Source organism: Cyanistes caeruleus, chromosome 3 (genome assembly GCF_971803275.1).
Source record: "Cyanistes caeruleus chromosome 3, bCyaCae1.hap1.1, whole genome shotgun sequence".
Lineage (NCBI taxonomy): Eukaryota > Metazoa > Chordata > Aves > Passeriformes > Paridae > Cyanistes > Cyanistes caeruleus.
Window position 1 is genome coordinate 5,596,714 of NC_141703.1, and position 6,673 is coordinate 5,603,386.

Here is a 6,673-nt window from a genome sequence, read left to right on the forward strand (position 1 = left end):
ACAGCACCTGGAGCCGGTGACCCCCCGGTGACCGCCGCTCCTGCCGGCGGGGGTGCCGAGCCCCGGTGTCCCCAGCCTCCGAGGCACCTCTAGCGCAGTGTGACGGGGAAGTCCCGCTGGCAGTAGGAAAAGTGCGGCTGCAGCCCTGCAGGGAAGCATTTCTCCCTCATCCCAAGGCGCAGGGGGGCTGCGGATGCACTGCACCCTTTGCACTGGTGCTGCAGCGGGGAGCGGACCCGCCTTTCCCTGCGCAAGGCCGGTTTCCCTGCCCCTGCTCTCCAGGGTGTGATGGAGGGGATGCTGCAGTGTCCCCTCAGAGGCTGGGGACACCCTGATATGAGGACAGCAGCCCTCTGGGTCCACCAGCTGGGCACCGACAGCAGCAAAAGTAATAATAAAGAGTAAATATGTATATATATATATATTTAAAATTCACAGAATGGTTTGGATTGGAAGGGACCGTAATGATCCTTCAGTTCCATCCCCTTGCAATGGACGGGGACAGCTTCCTCTAGACCAGGTTGCCCAGAGCCTCATTCAGCCTCCCTTTGAACACTTCAGGGATGGGGCAGCCACAGCTTTTCTGGGCAACCTGTGCCAGTGCCTCACTCCCCTCACAGTAAAGAATTTCTTCCAAATATCTAACCTAAAAATACTCTGACAATTGGAAGCCATTGCCCCTTGTCCTGTCACTCCAGGTCCTTGTGAATAGCCTGTCTCCATCTTTCTTGTAGCTCCCTCCAGGTAGTGGAGGGCTGCAATTAGGTCACCCTGAAGCTTCTCTTCTCCAGGCTGAGCAATCCCAATTCTCTCAGCCTTTGCACATAGGAGAGGTGCTCCATCCCTCAGACCATCTCGGTGGCCTCCTCTGGATGCTCTCCAATAGGTCCATGTCCCATACACAAATGCAGCCCTGGGGTACTATTGCACTCTACACTCAGAATACATCTGCAGTAGTGCCATTGTCTCTGGTCCACGTGGAACTGAGGCTTGGGAAGCTTCCCTTTGGCACACCAAGGCTTAAGGAGGTTGTTCAGGATTGAACCTCAGCCAAGAGACTCCTCTCAAGGTCAGATGTGAAACAGCAGATGCACAGGGTTCAAACAGGGAGATCTTCAGCCTCCACACAGCAGGTGACCAAAATGTTTGTACGCTTGGAGTCAAATTCCAATCTGGTCTCAAAAATAAGTCTTGAATAATGCCTGCCATATCTATTTTTCATCTTTATCTTCTCTATTGCAGTCAGTGCAGGCTCTTTTCAGACAAGTAGTTCTTCAGTCAGGAGATGGGTGTCTGACTGGAAAACTCTCCCCTGACCATCACAGCCCATGGGAGGTGACCCTCCTCTTCCATCCAGGGGCACCATGCAAATTGGATTTGCCAAACTGCTGGAAATAAGGTAGAAAACTTACAGCTCTGCTTCATGCTGAAAATTTCAAAGCACTTGGTAAAAATCTATTCAAAGAGAAGATGGAGAGGGGATCTAATAAATACACACATAAATATCTCCAAAGTGGGAGCCACAAGGAAGGTCCCAGACTCTTCAGTGGTGCCCAACATCAGGATGAAGAGCAATGGCCATAAAATAAACCACAAGAAGTTCCATTTCAACATGAGGAAGAATTTATTGACATGGAGGTGGCAGAGCTCTGGAACAGCTGCCCAGGGAGGGTGTGGAGTCTCCCTCTCTGGAGACATTCCAAACCCCCTGGCTGTGTTCTGTGTCACTGCTCTGGGTGACCCTGCCTGGGCAGGGGGTTGGACTGGGTGATCTCCAGAGGTCCCTCCAACCCTGACAATTCTGTGATTCTGATGTTTTCACTTGTTGTTGACGTTCTCCTTAAGGTTCTGAATGACTCCTAGAGGGCTCAAGAGGGATGTGCTATGGGGAGAAAGCAAGATTTCTGACAGTTTTTGTAAATTTTTACTTTAAATTTTGTAAATTTGTCAGTTCTTTAGAGGTGGTTTGAGGAAGATGCGGTGCTCTGCATAAATCAAATTACATGATCCGTGAGCTGTGTATCATCAGCGTGCTTGAGTTTTGTCAGGATGTTTTAATGAAGTTTCAGTGTTTACACTGCAGGCTCTTTCTCTTAGAAAAATGGAGAAATAGCACCTTAAATGAGCACCCAAACTTTGTTTATACACAAAAGCCACGCTGTCCTGATGCTTGCTCTCTGTGAGCAGGCAGGCTGGCATTTTTCAGGGATTGAATGGAGCTGGGAGAGGGCAGAGCTGGTGGGCAGGAGCTGAAGGACAGGAGTTGCTGCTGTGCTGTGACCCAAGTCACGGGACTGCTGTGCCATGTGCTGTAGAGAGGGGAACAGCACAGAGCCAGCCCGGGCTATTGTAGCATTCAATTAGTGCTTACACAGTGCCTTGAATAACTCACATGAAAAGCTGACTTATTATTATTGTTATTATTGTTATTATTAAGCTAACAGTATATTCTCTGTGGAGCTCATGAAGAGGAGGTGACGCACAAACAGCACATACAGTAGCAGCTGCATGTGAACAGTGCCCCAGGAGTTATAAAGAAAAAAATTACCTTAATAATGGTTCCTCTGCTGTGGTGGGATTTTCCTCCCTTTAATTATAGTTGCTGTTTTCATTTGAAATTGATTAAGTGTTTTAGGATGGCAAACAGAGCTGGTCTTTCTAAAAAGAACACTCAAAGACATCCAGCCCCAGCTAGGAGTGGAACATTTTTATTCCTTTCTAAAGGACTCAGAATTTCTTTCTTCCGAAATGGGAAGAAGATGACTGGGTTTGGCGTTCTCCAGAACATCTCACGATTCTCCCACACTAAGGAGAGGTGGACACCTGTACCATGGGACTTCTTGGAGAGGGTAAGACCTCATCAGAGGAGAACCCACCATCCTGATTTTAATTACCTGCTTTGGATGGAAGAGGCAAGGACTGGCAAGTGCTGCTCCCTGTGGAAGGTATTTACAGTGATCTCTCTTCCAGGGCATCTGCAGTGAAGGAGGGAGCACCTCATTTCTGAAGTTAAAACACTGTTGTATCATTTGTCGTGAATTAAAGACCCCCTACCTCTATTATTCTCAGCAACCTTTTGGTGTTCCTCTTCCATTTTCATTCATCCAGGTAAAAACAGTTTCCAGCAGCACTGCTCAGAAGTAACCATTGCACAATTTTGGTAGTGTCATAATTACATCGTTTTCCTGCCACTTTCACTCTGAATGCTGTGAAGGCATCACAGACCTCTTATGCAATCGAGTTTTATCGGCTCGGAGAGGTGCTGCTGTGGGGAAGGTTGAGGCTTTTGCAGTTTCTGCTTTAACACTTCTGCTGCCCTCTGGTGTTTTAGATATCCGGGACGAGGAGTCACCTTGGGTGATTCCATGCTATCCGTGCTCGGGAGAGGTGGAATTACAGAGCTGGTTTGTTCATAATCAGGGAAGAAAAGCGAGGCACTTTTCAGACCATATCCACGAGGATGTTCCTTCTCGAGGAACTGGGAGGACACAGCTGCTAAGTTTTTCCATTGCAGCAGCTCTGTGCTCCCTCCCTGCGGGCAGCATGATCTGTGCATGGGAATGGAGACTGATGCCTTCCAGAACCCATCTCGCAGATATTTCCAGCAATTCAGCCTTTAGTCATTTCACTCAGCATTTTCTATCAGTTTCAAAACAAACTAACAACAATAGCAACTTTCTTCACTTGGCAAAAAGAAAACAAACCAAGAAGTGGAGACATTCCTTTCTACCCATTTCACCCTCCACAGCTAAAGCTAAAGTCAGCCTGGTTTTCTGTGGCAAGTTTGCTGGGGCACTGCTTGCAGTAGAGCTGTGGATATTAGGGTTTTTTTCTTTTCTCTTTTTATTTCTTTTTCCCAGGGTGGGTGGTGTAGTTTGGTTTGTTCATTTTTTTTTTTTTTTTTTGTTGGAGTTTTTTGTTTGTTTTCCAGCAAATACCAGTATGACTATTACAAAAATGAGATTTGTTTGACTATTTTACACAATTAATTGAGTAAAACCTTGTTGAAGTCATCTGGTCACACCAAGTTAGATTCTGGCCGAAAAAGAAGTGGAAGGGAAGGTGTCACATTACAAAAAGTATAGTGACATTTGAAGCAAAGAAGATGAGATAATCAACTAAAATACTTGTAGGCTTATTTCAAAGACAAAAGCATTATCTTGAAAAAAATGGTGCATGACTGTTTCTAATATGACTTCAAAGTGTCTTTGAATTTGAAAAAATCCAGGCTGCCACTGCAATTTTGGCAAAAATACTTTAAAGCTAGGATGTCCTTACTGAGGCACCACAATGGTATCCACAAATATATTTCAGGCCACTGGAATGTCTTTGGTCATAACATTGCATCACGGTTACATAATTACCATCACAACAATGATATTTTGTCATTAAGGTTTATGACATTTCATAATTAATGAGGCAATGACATCTCACTGACATAATACATCAAGCTTGTCTTGCAGGATAAAGGGACACAGACCTTCTCCTCATCATTCCTCCTTATCTAGGGCTAGGAAAAAGCTTCTGAAGGGGTCACCACCTTGTATGTTTGGGTTCTTCATTCTCCTAAATAATATGGGGTACAAAATCTGCCTTCATGCTGAGGCTCTGAGTGCCTTTGTTTGTATAAAAGGAAGTACAAACACAGAACAAATGAGGTGGTCTATGCCCTTGGGAGCATCTCTGTTTCATTGTAATAATTTCCCTTCCATGTTTGTCACTTACAGTGCTCCACTGTGCTGGGACAGGTGAGCCTGACTGACAACTGCAACAAATACATGAAAAAAATATGTAGAAAAGGAGAAGTGGGAGAGGTTATTTCCATTGCCCAGGATTAAAGAAAAAAAAAAAGAAAAAAAAAGCAGAAGCTCAACAGCCAACATGGAACAATGGCTTTTGAATCAGGGTTTTTCCAATTAAGATTAATGACCAAAGGTGGTCGTGGTAGTAAAAGAGAATACACATCTGTAATCTAGCTGTGCCTATCTAAATTTAGATGATAATCACTTTGTTTATATCTCTTAAAACATCCATCTTCCAGGTATCCTGCAAGGTAAAGCACTTATTCTACCAAAATTTGGCTGAAGAGGACCAGAATCCTCTGGGTCTGAGCACATCTGTGTTAAGCTGCTGTTACTGTTGGCATCAGGATGAGACAGGCAGGGACATTCCTGGGGCAGAACCACCTGGACTTCAGATGCCTCCAGACCAACACTTGGAAATGGCACTTTCCCAGCAAGACCATACAATCTTCACAGACAAAAAGCACAAAAGATAAGAAAAATATGTGCCTTCCCTCACTTTACTTGCTTTATGGCTGGGAGGGCAAAAAGACTACAAGGATGAAGTGTCTTTCCCATGGTGGCGATGAGGCAGGTCTGTGACACAGCTGGGAAATACCTTTGTGTGTCCTGAGCTCAAGGAAATTGCTTTAACTCCATCCTTCACACTGAAATTAGATGATTAATGTTAATCTTGCAGTTGGTATAAATACAGTTATGTACATGCTGGCTTTAACACTGTCTATACAGGAGGCAGCTCTTATATGTGATTTTTTCTCTCAGGCTGGACTTTCTGTGAGATTAGTACTTATAGTTTAATGTTATCCTCCCACTCCCAGATGAAATGTGGACAGGGAGCAGGTCAAACAGAGACAGCTGCCTTCTGGTACTCCCAAGCTTTGCCGCTCTTTGCCAGCAGTTTCTGTTGAAAGCATGTATTGCTTCTCACTGCTGCCTGAAACATCCCTAAACACTGTAGTAGCTCATGTGTTGCTTTGTTGTTTGGGGTTTTTTAGGCCACACTTTATCAGGGAAGTTTAGCAGTGTAAGATCAGTCAGAAGCTGCCAGCTCCCAAAGCAAAAAATAAATGCTTAGTAGACTTCAGATATGAGAGCAGAGGTGGCAGGGAGACGTGTCCATGAGCCATTTGACTGGGGGTTTAATTCCTGTGGAATTCTCATTCCCCTTCTCCTCGTGTCAGATCTTTTCTCTTTGAGATCTGTACAGAAGAGTTGGGGGAATTCTGCCAGCCTGATGGGAGTGGTGGGAAACCAGGCCCTGTCCAGCGAGTCTGGGAACCTTCCCATGGGCAGGAGACTGAAGGCTGCTGTCCTGGAGCTGCCATGAGGTGTTCCAGCTGGGAAAGACCTGCCAGTTATCCTTCAGCCAGTGCAGGGACTGGGTGTCTGCTCCTGAGCTGGGCTGGAGGAGCAATCTGTGAGGGCAGGAAGGGAACTCAGCCTCGTTCCTTTTGGACTGACCGTCCCAAGTGTCCTGTTGGGTTTCATGGGAGTGCCGTAGGATGTGGGGTGGCCCCGGCCGTGCAGCTGTGGGCGCCGTGGACACGTGCCCAACAGGAAACATCCCGAGACAATGGAATTCGCTGCACACGTATGTTCTCTGTTGGTGGCTCTGCTGGAAACAGTGACCTGAGCCAGGCAGTTTTGGTGTCCCCTCGCTGCAGCCTCCACTCCCCTCCCCGCACCTGATGAGTGATTCATGCGGAAAGCTCCAAACCATTCCCCAGGGACAAAATTAATAAGGGCCCCCTCACTTTTCCTCTATGTTCATGCATTAGAGTCTGAGATCCACCGTGCTCTCGCTGCAATTTGAAATGGAAAGGCAATCTCATCCCCAGAGTCCCAGGTAATTGCTTCATCTGCTTGTGCCT

The 6,673-nt window shown here is 46.1% G+C and overlaps 1 long non-coding RNA gene across 1 annotated transcript; it reads left to right on the top strand.

Annotated features, from left to right (window-relative positions):
• The first annotated feature begins 2,721 nt into the window (after nucleotides 1-2,721).
• Nucleotides 2,722-3,059, top strand: LOC111927716 (uncharacterized). The gene is made up of 2 exons (XR_002863720.2): nucleotides 2,722-2,849; nucleotides 2,971-3,059. It is a non-coding gene; the product is annotated as an uncharacterized LOC111927716 (long non-coding RNA).
• The last annotated feature ends 3,614 nt before the right edge of the window (nucleotides 3,060-6,673 follow it).